The sequence below is a fragment of the Triticum aestivum genome, chromosome 7D, assembly GCF_018294505.1.
Source record: "Triticum aestivum cultivar Chinese Spring chromosome 7D, IWGSC CS RefSeq v2.1, whole genome shotgun sequence".
NCBI classification, from domain to species: Eukaryota; Viridiplantae; Streptophyta; class Magnoliopsida; order Poales; family Poaceae; genus Triticum; species Triticum aestivum.
In genome coordinates this window covers 554,107,134-554,121,361 of record NC_057814.1, presented here as the reverse complement: position 1 = coordinate 554,121,361, position 14,228 = coordinate 554,107,134, and positions in this window count along the sequence as shown.

Sequence of the window (14,228 nt, the reverse complement as noted above, 5' to 3'; positions counted from 1 at the left end):
AATTCACAGCAACCCACCACCGGCATCTGGCCGTCGTGAGAAAATGGATGTAGCAAAAACTGTGGACGGTAGTAGCAAAAATCCACATGGTTGAAGTAAAAATGTCACACGGTCGTAGCAAAAAGAAAAATGTCGGTTCCAACACAAAAACAATGTAGCATATCCAGGTGATGGTTCCAGCATCACCACCGACCGTGTCGTAGCTCGCCATGCGCCCATTGTAGCACCGGCACACAGCTTCATCTTCGCCGGCCGCCATTGCTAGTTAGCCATTTTCTGTTTGAAGCTTTTCTAGAAGCGGGTTGTAGCTTTTCTCGTCACCGGTTGCAGCTTTTTGCGCTGCACGGTGGCCGACCTCGAGCTACCCCATATCTAGTTGAAGCTTTTTCTAAAGCCGGATGTAGCTTTTTTTGTTGCCGGATGTAGCATTTTTCAGTACTGGTTGCAGCTCTGATGCATGTCCATCGAAACTCATTCTTTCTCTGGTTCCAGCAAAAATTGTCACCGGTCGTAGCATTTGGCTTTGACGGTTGTAGCTCCTATGTGCACTGGTTGTAACACCTGTTTTATCTTGTCCCTGCAGAAATAATGGCGCATGTAGCAATTTATGTCTCTGGTTGCAGCTTCGACCAGTGCCGTTAACAGCTTCGTCGTAGCCGGTTGAAGCATTCCCGTGCAGCATGTCGGCTTCTGCTGGTTCGCCGGCATATGGCGCCATTGGCAGCACCGACCATGGGCGGCAGAACAGCAGCATCGCATGCACTCCCCAAATAACAGTCGCTCGTAGCAAACCATCATGCAAGGCTCCGCCGTGGCCACTCCACATCTACTAGGCTCACCGGCTCAGTTCCGAGCAAATGTGCATCGCGGCGGCGGTCATGGTGGCCGCGCGGGCAGGGGATGGAGCAGTAGCTCCCGGCCGTGGCCGAGGCCGTCGAGGATCTGGCGCGCGGGATGGAGGCCGACGGCGGCGAGCTCCACCTCACGCCCTTCCTGTGCTCCTCGTCGTCCGGTAGAGCAGTGTTGCAACATCTCGCCGGCCGGTGGTAGCACTTCGTCGCCGGCTTGGGTTGAAGAAAAGAGGAAAGGAGAAAAGCAGTTTCGTGCGCGGGCCCACCCATGTACACTTGGTCGCGGGGAATGGTTGTTTTCGTGGGCGCGTGCGCCAGCGTGGCGTATGAACCGGCGGAAAGTTCGGCCGGTCTGCCGGCTCGAAACGTTTCCCTTGTCCTTATCGTGTTCTAGTAGTACCAGTGGTGTTCTTGTTAGGTTAGGGATTAGTAACCGACTATGCCGTGCGACTACAAGCAACGTACCACCCAATCTACCCAGAATTACAAATGGCACGTCAGAAGTTTTCGTGCGCGCGTGTGATTTTGTGTTTCTGATGTGATCGATCAATGGGAATTCCAACAGAGATGCGGACCGACTGCTATCTTGAGCTATGTCCGTCCAAGTCCGTAGCAATTTGAGTCAGGGTTGTGCACGTGGTCTTAGCCGAATATCTAGATAACGTAACAAAGTTTAGTAGTAGTAGCTACCGTGATTCTCGCAAAAAGAAAAATCAGTTTTGCTAAAGCATATCTAGATGTGCTATAAGTATTGCACATCTAAGTACTATGTCATTGATCTTACACAAAGATTCATGCAGATATTACTTTTTACTTTTTCATTTTCTTTCCATACTTAATTGTCTTCCTTAGATGTGCAATAACTATTACACATCTACTCCGTATCACGTTATAAAAAAAAGGTAGTGGCTACCGTGTTGTCTTTATCGTATGCTAGATTGCTAGTAGTACCAGTGGTGGTCGTGTTAGGTTAGGATTAGTAACCGACTAGGCGACTACAAGCCCCGGAATTACAAATAGCACATCAAAAAGGTTTTGTGTGCGCGCATGTTTTTGATTTGATCGATCCTTGGGCAAATTTCAACAGAAATCAGCGGTCAGCCGTGGCGTCCCGGCGAGGCCAAGTCATAAATGACCCGACTATGCATGGGGACAACGAGGCTAACCATGGAGTTCTCTTTGCAGAGTTTAGGGCTAGAGGTTGATGGATACGGAGGATCACTGGAGCGAGAAGGAGACGCGGTTGGCCACGGATGGTTGGGGCGGAGAAGGTGGCTAGAGCAGAGCGAGACGCCTACCGCGGGTAGTGGGGGCCAACGGTTCCGCCGTTGGCAGCGAGTGGATGGGTGGAAGAAGAAGGCGTGAACGACGGACAAGAGGATGATGAAGACTACGAAAGAGAGGCAAATATCAACTGGCGCTATAAATATATTTTTTAAGCAACTTGCCTATGGTCGAGCCCTTTAATTTGTTTTTGCAATTGGCAATGCCTTCGATTTCAACCTTTGAGAGTACGGAAAGCAGGAGAAGTTGTCGACGACACACAACAGCAACAGAGGTAGATCAGAGATACCTTGTCAGAGAAGCTAGCGTTAGGGGCGGAGGTTCGGGGGTTAGAGTATCGGTCACAGTGTAGGTCACTACCGCATGAGAAGGACCGCCACACTCCTTGGTCTGAATGACCCATAACTTTATTTACACATGACATACTTACAGACACAATGCGTCAAATTATAGATTCAAGATAATACAAAGTAAATCCTATATCTACTTCAAATGCACCAACATCCTCCCGCTGCAAAAATAAAATGAAATGCACCAGCATCCTCTCTTGCCTCACAGCCATACAACTCTTCTGGATGGCGCCCATGGCCGCCTTCATCCATGTCGGCGAAAGGAGAACGATGAGCGGTTATTCATCAATAGGAGGACGAATGTGGAAGAGACTACCAATATCTATGTGCGCTTAGTCGAAGCATTTGGTAGCTAACCCAGCCCTGGTGGAAGGATTAATGTTGTGTAGCGATGGGAAGAGAAATTAAGGGTATGGTATGCCAACGAGTAAGGTGTAACTCTTCGGCCTCCTTTCACGAGTGCCTAGAGGATTAGGGTTTCTTCGCGTCCTGTGAACGCTGCTGCTGGTCCTACTCCGTTTTTTGGTATTTTTCTTTAGGGTTGATTATGACTTGTTTCTGCTCAGGAAGGTGAGGCGGTGATGGCTCCCTGAAGATCGAATAAGATCCTCCCCACCTAGTTCCCGTCACGACGGTGCGTCTATCATTGTCAGAGGGCGCGTGGAGCCGTGTCTCCGGCGGATCTCGTGGGATTCGATCGGTGCTAGTCTTCGGTGGATCTCCATGGATCCGGTCTTCGTACGTCTATGCTCGTGTGCCTTCATCGGCGACAGTTGATATTCTGGTGTGCTGGTCTTTTTGGGTCTTGGCACGACGACTTTTCGACTGACTACTACAACAAGTTTTGGCCGGCTTCAGTGAAGGAGGGGCGTCTTCGGCTCGCACTAGTGTTAGTAGTCGTAGCTAGGTGGTCGACGGGCCTGAATGTAATCTTTGTTATTTCCGGTGTTTGTATATGACAGTGGATGAATAGATTGAAGGGAAAATCTAAGGAGAGGAGAGCATACATGTAATCGTCACATGAGCTTTGGCGTCCTCAGGCACGCCCGCGCAGAGATGGCACGGTTGTACGAGCGTTGCGTCGATCAACGGCCGTGGTCGATGGGGCCTACAACGTACGTGTGGGATCAGTCCGTCGTGCGCGCGTGCCAGCCATACGCTCTCGTTTTGGCGCCGAGCCCCGGCACCGTTGGAGCTGCACCGTCCGCTGCATGTCGACAAAACCGGCCCACTCACCCAGCTCCAAAGGTGAGCGCGACGTTACATCATGTCTTCTTCCTCGTCAGGAGAAGAGCGTCGGTCTGGACTCTGGAGGTCAGGTCACGATCGTGCGGAGTGGGCGTACGTGCTCCTCGCTGCCTCGCACGCGGCCGTGCATGATCCCGTTCCGTACCTCTGGTCCGTGCCGAACTACGCAGCGGAGCTGGAGTACCTTTTTTTTTAGGAAATCATGCCGCTTTATTTAACCGTAGCTAGGAATCTCGTCTGAAATTACATCTAAGATAAAGTCTGGTGGCGAGCCCACCCAAATTTCCGAACGGTTCTCCCCTACCCCTACTTTTGCTAGTTTATGAGCGGCTACATTCCCAGACCGACGAATCCATGTCACCTTGGACTCCTCCATAGACCGAAGCATCGCTTTAATCTCCTCCACCCAGGGGCCGGCAGCAGACAAATTCTTCTGCGAGTCGTTAAGCTTCTTGACCAAAGTCAGGCAATCAAGCTCAACATGCACCCGTCTGAAGTTTAGATCAATCGCCATTCGAACGGCTTGTCTGTAAGCTAACACCTCGACCATCTCAGGATCAGCAGTATTTGGGAAGAAATGGCACAGTCCAGCGCGAAACGCCGCTTGGTGATCGCGAAGAACCGCTCCACCTCCTCCTTTCTCCCCGTACTTGGAGACCGCGCCGTCGGAGTTGATCTTTACCCATCCAGCATCAGGAGGTACCCATCGCTGAATAGTCTTTGGCTCCGGTTGTGACGCCCTCGTCTCGTGAGATGCTCTCCATTCTGCAACTTGCACCTGCACTGTAGCTATTATTTCATGTGCTGATAATATCTTCCGCCCGTCCCTTGCCTCATTCCGTGCCAGCCAGAGGCTATAAGCCGCCTGAAGCATCACCTCCTTCTCATCGTCCTTCGCCCAGGCAAACCAGTCAAGCAACCAAGATGCTAGAGCTCGCTGAGTCTGAATATGTCTCGGTGGTTCTTCCAACGCCAAACCGACCTGTGCCCTCAACAACTCCCAGAACATGACTGAATGTTGGCAGCCCCAAAATCTATGCATTATAGTTTCTTCTCGGACGCACACAACACAAAAAACGCCCGGCTTGATCCGACGTCGATGGAGTTCTGCACCCACAGCAAGCCCGTTGCGGATCATACGCCACATATGAATTTTGACCTTGCCCGACGCACTTGTATCCCACAGCTCCAAATATCCTTTGTGCATAGCTACAGAACTCGAGGACTCCGGCTGTCCGGTCCTCGTTCTGTTCAAAGCCATTCGTAAATGGTATGCCGATCTAACAGTAAATACACCATTACGCGTAAAGTTCCATGCAAGAAAATCATCAGACCCCGGTCCGCCAATAGCGATTTGCTTCACGTCCATAGCATCTGCCGATGTAAACATCTGATCCACCAACTCCTCGTTCCAAGACACACCATCAGGGTTGATTAAGTGAGCCACCTTGGTTATACCCTGCATGTATACTTGGCCTAGAGGTTTGGTACTCCCATTCCGAGGTATCCACGAGTCATGGTGGATGTTAATGTTGACCCCTGACCCAACTCTCCATATGAGGCCCTCCCTTAGCAAATCCCGGCCATGCAAAATACTCCTGAAGGTGAACAAGCCCGAAGCTGGACAGGATTGAGTTATCTTGAAAATACCTTGCTTTAAGCACTCTAGCACATAGAGAAGTTGGGACTTGAAGAATACGCCATGCTTGTTTCGCCAACAACGCTTGGTTGAAGGCCTCGGGGTCACGAAAACCCATGCCCCCATCCCTCTTGCTCGCACACATCTTCTCCCAAGCGATCCAATGGACCTTTCTCTCACCATTCATTGCACCCCACAAGAATTTGGACGAGATTGAAGTCAGGTTCCGGCACGTCTTCTTCGAGAGGTGAAAACAACTCATGGTATAGGTCGGTGTCGCTTGCAAAACAGATTTGACAAGAACTTCTCTAGCTGCTTTGGACAATCCTTGCCCCTTTCAACCACACACTTTGCCCTTAGCACACTCCGTTACATGTTTAAAAGTGACATCCTTGGACCTGCCAACCAGTGTTGGGAGGCCCAAATATCGTTCACTAAGAGCCTCGGATTGAATCCCCACAATCTGCTTTATCTGATCCTTCATCACATCTTGGCTTCCTTTTCCCAAAAAGATCGAGGACTTCTGCAAGTTTACCTTCTGTCTGAATGCTTTTTCATACTTCTCAAGAATCTGTTTTAGCGTTTCCATATTCTCCTTGGTTCCCTCAAGGAAAACTATACTATCATCTGCAAACAATAAGTGAGTTACATGGGGGCCAGTGCTCCCAAACTTCACCCCGGAAAGCTGTTTGTCAGTTTGAGCCTTCTTGAGTAGAGCTGAAAATCCCTCCACACAGAAAAGAAACAAATACGGTGACAACGGATCCCCTTGTCTTAAACCCCGAGACGGTATAAAGCTCCTGGATAGCCCACCATTTAACTTTACAGAAAAACGTGCCGAGCTGACGCATCTCATTATCATCGCGACCCACACCGGATCAAAACCAAAACGTGTCATAATCCTCTCCAGGAATATCCACTCCACTCGGTCATACGCTTTCATCATATCCAACTTAATCGCACACAACCTCTTCTTTCTTTTCCTTTTGCGAATAGCATGTACACACTCATATGCCACCAATACATTATCAGTGATCAGACGCCCCGGCACAAAAGCGCTTTGTTCTTCAGAGATTAGAAGTGGAAGAATACCCTTCAACCTGTTTGCCAACACCTTAGTGGCAATCTTGTACAAAACGTTGCATAAACTGATGGGATGGAACTGCGAAAGCAACTCCGGTGAGTTAACTTTCGGAATCATGACGATAATTGTATCATTAAAATCAGCCGGGGTCAAAGCCCCATTCAAAAAATCACGAACGGCCGTGCATACATCAGTCTTTACCAACGACCAGTGTCTTTGGTAAAAGAGAGCAGGTAACCTGTCTGGCCCCGGCGCTTTCGTCGGCCCCATCTGAAACAAAGCAGCTTCAATTTCCTCATCAGAGATAGCGGATGTTAGCTTCGCGTTCATATCGTCCGAGACCAAATGTTCAATATTGTCTAGTATCTCCTGTGCATCCACCGATCCTTCTGATGTAAACAAAGATTCATAAAAGCGGGCTGCCAGCTCCCGCATCTCCTCATCTACCATGCATCTCGTGCCATCATCCCTGCGCAAAGCACGAATGGTGTTTTTCATCTTGCGATGCGACGCCCTATTCTGAAAATATTTTGTGTTTTGGTCACCCGCCCGCAACCAGTCCACACGCGATCGCTGTCGGTACAACAGCTCCTCCCTCGCATAGATTTCGCGCAGTTGTTTTTCTATCTCCCGGACCTCCAGTGAGGTGCCAGAGACATCTGCTCTGCTTCGTGCATCTGCGAGCTGCGTCTTCAGTTTTGTTATCTGCCTCCGGATGGATCCGAACACCTCTCGTGCCCAGCGCTGCATGCTCCCAGTCATCTTGCTCAGCTTTGCCCACACTGCCGCTACCGTGTTTTCATCTGTACCAGCGTCTGGCCAGGCCTGGGTGATCATGGTGTCATATTGCTCGTGCCTCGTCCAAGCCTCTTCAAACTGAAAAGGCCTCGGACCCCTATCTCTTGCGCGCGGAGCCGTCTCCAGCGCTCTAACCAGGATAGCTTGGTGATCTGATTCCTCTGTGACAAGGTGTTCCACACGTGTTTCCGGGAATAGCTCCAGAAAATTATCCGTGCACGTAGCTCTGTCCAGTTGTACCTTGACGTTCTCCGTCCCGTCACGTTTGTTATCCCATGTGTATGGGTAACCAGAGAACCCCAAATCTGCTAGTCCACACTCCGCCAAACAATCCCTAAAGTCCTCCATCTGCGCAAAAGGTCGCTGATTACCCCCTAGCTGGTCAGTTTGGAAGAGAGCTTCATTGTAGTCCCCAACACAAATCCATGGAAGATCGTCTTGTGCTTTTAGGAACCTAATCGCATCCCATGATTTCTTGCGCAACTCCGTCTTGGGCTCCCCATAGAAACCAGTGAATCTATAGGTCTTTCCTTCCCATATCATTTCCGCATCTATGAAGTATTGGCACCAAGGCCTTATGTTAACCTGCACATTATCTCTCCACCAAAGAGCCAAACCTCCACTCAAACCTTGACAATCAACCGCAACACCACTTCTAAAACCCAAACTCCATTTAAGTTTCTCCATAGCTCTCGCCTTCTTCTTCGTTTCTGAAAGAAAAACCACCGCTGGGTTGTATGACCGTATCAGGTCTCTGAGTTCGCCAACCGTCGAGTCCAACCCCAAGCCTTGACAGTTCCAGGCTAAGAAATTCATGGCGTCCGGCGGCCCCCCTCGTCGGGGACCGCCGATGAATCATTGTTCTCCGATAGCCGATCAAAAACAGTAGATGTCTTCCTTCTCGTATCTCTGATGAACTCATCACTTGACAATTGCTTATCCGGATCATTTTTTGCCACCCGGAACTGCCTAGGCCCTCTCTTCCTACCTTCATAATCAAACCTTGATTGTTGATAGCCATGTTTTACTGGTCTGTACTCCTGCCTAGGCTTCCTGACAAAATGACCTCTCTTCCTGCCCCCACCTTCCCCAAGCCTCTCCCTATCCCTTTGCTCGTCACCTCTTCTCAAATCACCCCTGTTATGATGTATATGGCTTCCTCCCTCCTCATCCCGCATATCCTCCCTTCTATCTCTTGAGCTACTAGCATAGCATTGTTGTCCTTGTAGTTTATTTCTCAGGTCCCATTCCCTTTTCTGCTCTAAATCCTGTCTGAGGTCGTGCCCCTCCCTTCTTTCATACTTATTTTTATCCTTCAAAGGGCTAGTGACTTCTCCTCTGTCAGATTTAGCGGCCACGCCAGTGCTTGCTCCTTCCGACCTGGTAAACTCATCCTGCAAGTTACGTTTTGTTGGAGCCTCGGCCTTGTCAGGATTGGAATGACGCCTTGGGTCGCTGTCGCCCGTACGTCTACTGCGCCAGCTATTGCTGCTTCCGACCGGCCCTTGAGATCCTCCTTTTGCTCCGCTCGACCGTCCCGGGGACGCCCTTAACCAGCCACCCCATTGTTGGGACGAGTCCATAGGGGGGACACATATTCCTCCTGCATGAACCATCCTACCACACTCAAAACAGAAGTGAGGCACCTTCTCGTAGTAGAAATCAAACCAGGTTCCCAACTTGTCATCTTTGGACGTTTTGAGGTTGAAACCTCTCACCAACGGTTCAAATACATTAATCTTTGCTCTAACCCTCAAATACTGTCCCCTTGCTATACCATCCTTATCAGTGTCCACTCGCACGATCTCCCCCAACCAATTCCCAAGAGCTCTGCCAAAGGATTCAGTCCTCTTATCCGGTGGTAAATCGTCCACCCGAACCCACACGTCAGTCCTGTCGAAAATCATCTCTGACGGCCTAGTTTTGCCTTCATATTCCTTCAAGATCAACACGTTGAAATCATATTGCCATGGCCCATTGTACATTGCGTGTTTCCAGTCTCCTTCGCTGCCAAAGTGAACCTCGAAGATGTTGGAGCCGAGGTCCGCAAACTTGGCTACTTTGTGCAAACCCCAGGCCCTTTGCATCGCACGCTCGACCGCGCTCATGATCATCGGCCGCGGCGAGCATACTTTACCGACCACTGACCAGCGATAATTCCTTGCACTCACCTTCTCCGGTTCCTCAAACACGAACCCCCTCCGCCTCCTTGTCCATCAGTACCATGCCCCCAAGCCTCGCTGAAAGGCTCGACGTAGGATCTGGCGTTTTGCTTTCCACCGGAGATTTAGAGGAGGTCCGGCTTGCTGTACCATCCACCTTGCGTTGCGGCGTCGACATCCCCTTCCCCTCGGCCGCTGGGGTGTTCTTCCTGCCCGAGGCCAGTGCCTCTGCATCCTCCTGCTTGCCGGTCGTGTTCCTCTGGTGTGCCATCCCCGAGCCCGATGCACTGCTAGCTCGGCTGGTAGATTTCTTCTAGTTCGCCTCGCCTATGGACACCCTTGTGTTGTTATGATTCCTCGGGGTAGTTGCAGCCGCCGCCGCCGCCGGTGCCGATCCCATCTGTTCCGAAACCCTAGCCTCCTTCTCCCCAACCTTCTCCGCCATCCGCTCCGTCAACAGTGAAGAAGGAAGATCGCCGGTCGGTCCTGAGGACTGTGCCGTCGCTGTCCACGTGAACCACCGTATCCTCTCTCACCCCCGCAGCTCAAACCCTAACCCTAGCAGCGGTAGGCGATCGCCATACAATCGCCTCCCGTCGCCTTAGCGTTTTCCTGCGTGGTGGACCCTTCGTTCGGAGCTGGAGTGCCTGGGCCGTAAGAAGAGTGTCAACTGAATCTCCCGGATCCGTTGTTTGTTCTGGCTATCCGCCCGAACGTTGCTCGTACGAATAAAGACTTTTTCAGCTGGACCTCTTATACCCCAGTTCATCTGTTTGGCGTGTCTGGCGCCAGTCGCGAATCTAGGACGTAAATGGAGCGTAGGCTCAATTTCAAAGAAGCAAAAAAAAATTTGGCTTGAAGATGGCGAAGTGGTTTGATCTTTTCTGCATACCCCATTCTCTCAAGATCCCACCAACGCATATCAACTAGAACTAGCTACTAGAGCGAAGCTCGGTAAGAAAAACAAGTTGAAACCTCCTCCGGTGGACTTCCTCCCTGGCTCGGTGGTGGCTCCGGTGGTGTGGCATGCTCCTTGGCGTGCTAGTATGCCCATGGCCCTTTCTTATATATAAAACTTTATTTTGCTCTTGAAACTTTGCTCATTGCCCATGTGTTATAAAAACACGTAAAGGTGATTTTTATTTCAGTCGCGCATAATTTTCAGTTGATCCTTTTTGCGAAGTAATAAGCTCTTACCCAAAAAAAGTAATAAACTCTTGATTTTTCTTTTCCATTTTCTCACGCCTAGACAAAGTTTTTCTAGATGGCATTGTACCAGAATGACAAATTAAATACTACTCCAGTATTTGTTGTTTAGCTAAAGAGGAACTCTTGTTGTGAACCGATGAAAATTCTCAATTAATCCATGCTATTTTTATCCAAATCCATGCATCTGGGAGACCAGCTAATCTCCTCCAAAGCTCTAAACAACAGTTGTACAAAAACAGATTCCATCGCCAGACTGAGATCTGAGAACACTTAGAAATTAGAGACACGGCTGAATGCACATACACATGGACCGGGAATCCTCTATAACACTAAGAGCATCTCTAGCAGACCCCGCATCCCGCCGGCCCGCAAAACGCGTTTACAGTTTGCGGAAAAACGGCTTTGCGGGCCGGCGTGGACGGCCACAGAGGCAGACCCTGCAAAACGGATCTGTATAAAAGAATATTCGCGGAATATACTTTTTTATGGGTCGGCTTTGCGGGGTCTGCTCATGCACCGCTGCAGCCGATCCGCAAATATCAATACCACACAAAAAAATAAAACAAATATCCACACTACAAAATAATTATTCAGAAAAATTATCAATACCAACACAATACAACAATTATCCACATTACAAATAATTATTCAAATCACTGAAGCAAATTAAATAGTGCAATACAAAACTTGTCCCGAATACAAATACAAATGAATAGAAAAATGAGTTTGTTACTGTCCAGCCCTTTGCCAATGGTGCTCAATGGGATCTTCCCGAAACTGAAAATGGGTGTTTGCATTTTCAATCTCCTTGTATGTTTGAAGAAAAGTTCTAATGCGGTTAGGATCTCTAGCTGGTTTGACACGGCTACCCACATTGTCGTAGAAGAGCTCCAAGTTCATGCCTCTCCCATCTTCAAAAATCATATTGTGAAGGATAACACAACATGTCATGATGTTTTTCAAGGCCCGCTTGTCCCAAAAACGAGCAGGACCACGAACAATCGCAAACCAAGATTGAAAACCCCGAATGCTCTTTCAATGTCTTTTCGGGCTGCCTCTTGCATCCTTGCGAATTCACATTGTTTTCTAGTTCTGGGTTCTTTGATGCTCGTGACAAATGTGCACCAAGGAGGGTATATATCATCTGCAAGATAGTACCCTTTTGTGTATTCATGCCCATTGATAATGTAGTTGCAAGCAGGAGCATCACCACTAGCAAGCCTAGCAAATAAATGAGACCGTTGTAACACATTAATATCGTTGAGAGTGCCTGGCATAACAAAGAAGCAATGCCAAATCCATAAATCCTCGGATGCTACGGCCTCTAGCACAATTGTTGCATCACGAGACTTGCCACAATACATTCCCTGCCATGCCTTCGGGCAATTTTTCCAAGTCCTATGCATACAGTCAATGCTACCTAGCATGCTAGGCCAACCTCTCCTCTCATTAGATGCCATCAATTTCTTTGTGTCATCCTCGTTGGGTGCCCGAAGATATTCAGGACCAAAGACACGGATGATCACTTTGGCAAATCTATGCAATGACTCAATTGTGGTATCTTCACCAATGCGAAGGTACTCATCGACATAGTCAGCCGGAACGCCATATGCAATCACCCGCATAGCTGCCGACATTTTTTGATATGCACTAAATCCCTTCAAGCCCGCAACATTTCTTCTTTGAGTAAATACCGACAATTTGCCTCGCAAGTTTGAACAATTTTCACAAAGAGGGATCGGCGCATTAGGTACCTTCTCCTGGAGAGGTGCGGTGGATATGTTGGATTCTCCGCGAAGTAGTCTTGCATCAACATCTCGTTCCCGAGATGACGATTCCGAGGAATGCAGAGACGCCCGACGGCCGATCCTTGCCGCCTCTTTCGGTTCTCGTCTTCGTGCTCCTTCACGGCAAGAGCCATCACCAACGTCTGCTGCCGAAAGTTTGCAAGCAGTGTCTCAACATCCGAGTCGTCCGAATTGGACGAATCGGAGAGCAAAAACTTCTCGCACGGGCTCAATTCCATCTACATGAACAAGAATCACGCCGCGTCAACCAACTATGCATAGTGCTCGGCACAAAGCACAAACAAACACTAACCGGTGACGACGAGGGGCGGCTCAAGGGCGGTCGGTCCCCGGCGGCGACAGCGACGAGGGGGGGCTCTTCTCGCCGGATCCGGGGGGTGGGTGCAGCGTATCGGGGGTGGAGGGTGGGGGACGTCCCCGCGGCGCGATTCTGCCTGCAGATTTGGCCGGAATCGCCGTCGGCGGACGGGCGGAACCAATGGCGGGCGGGCGGCGGAAGGAGGTGGGGAAAGGGCGCGGGCTGAAATGTCCCTCCTGCCAACCGCTTCACTGCGATAGGGGCACCGTAGGGGCGAGGCGGAAACCCGCGTATTCGCTGGTTGGGGCCGAGATTTTGCTGTGCCACTCAAAAAAATTTACGGGCCGACCGCGTTTGCGAGGTCTGTTCGGACGGGATTTTTCGCGTCGACCTCCATTTTGACGGTTATTTTGCGGGTCGGGGCTTTTTACGGGTCTGCTAGAGTTGCTCTAAGCTCCTTAAGTTTAAAGAGCCCACATTCAATTGAGGTCTCCAGTCAGAATTGGGTCACCGATTTTGACTGGATCAACAATGTCGCAAAGCTCTCTCATCAATTTTTTATACTATACACTATGCCTTTTAATTGATAAGGCCTCACAATTAATCGAGCTATTCAATTTAGAATTGTGTCATCCAACTTTGACCAGGTCAACAATTTCTCAAGCTCTCCCATTCAATTCTTTTAATACACTATTTGTCCCTAATATTGAAGCTCTTTCATTCAATTGAGGTATTCAATTTTAAATTTGGTTTATGATTTTGATCGGGTCAACAATTTTTTAAATCAATCAGCAGCAACCGGCCTATAAAAACATATCAATCCCACACCTCCCACCACCTAAAAAAAGAAGCATCGCCAGATATTGTAGCATCAATATAGTATATGCAAGCACCAACACAGAATTTTTTTCACATAAATATAGACTGGTTAGCGGATAACACAGAATCACATAACGAAAGACCCACCAAATTAACCCAGTATAAATAAAAATAAAACACACTCTACCATCTCCCTCACCCGGCAAACTAAATATTCCATTAGTTCCAAAAATATAAGGGGTATTAGTTTTTTTTAAAGTCATTTTTTTTAACTCTGACAATGTTCGTAGCAAAAATATTGACATCGACAATATTACACAAAGTATGGAAATTCATTTCATGATGAATCTAAAAATATCAATATGATATTATGGATTTTTGATATATCTCTCTACAAATTTGATCAAACTTAAAAGGTTTGTCTTTTCAAAAAGTAATACACCTTATATTTTAAACATAGTGATTTTTTAAAGAAACATAACAACAATAACGGGCGCAGCAAAGCGCGTCCACACTTGGATGAAGATAGAGTGGCATCTTGTTTTATTAGATTTTTTTAGGGATTCTTGCTTTATTAGATAGATGGTGCGGAATGAGGAGCTCCTATAGGGCGCCTTATGCGCCAGTTGACGCAACGAGCGCTCATTACAGCACCTTGGTGGGCCGGCCGGCGAAGAC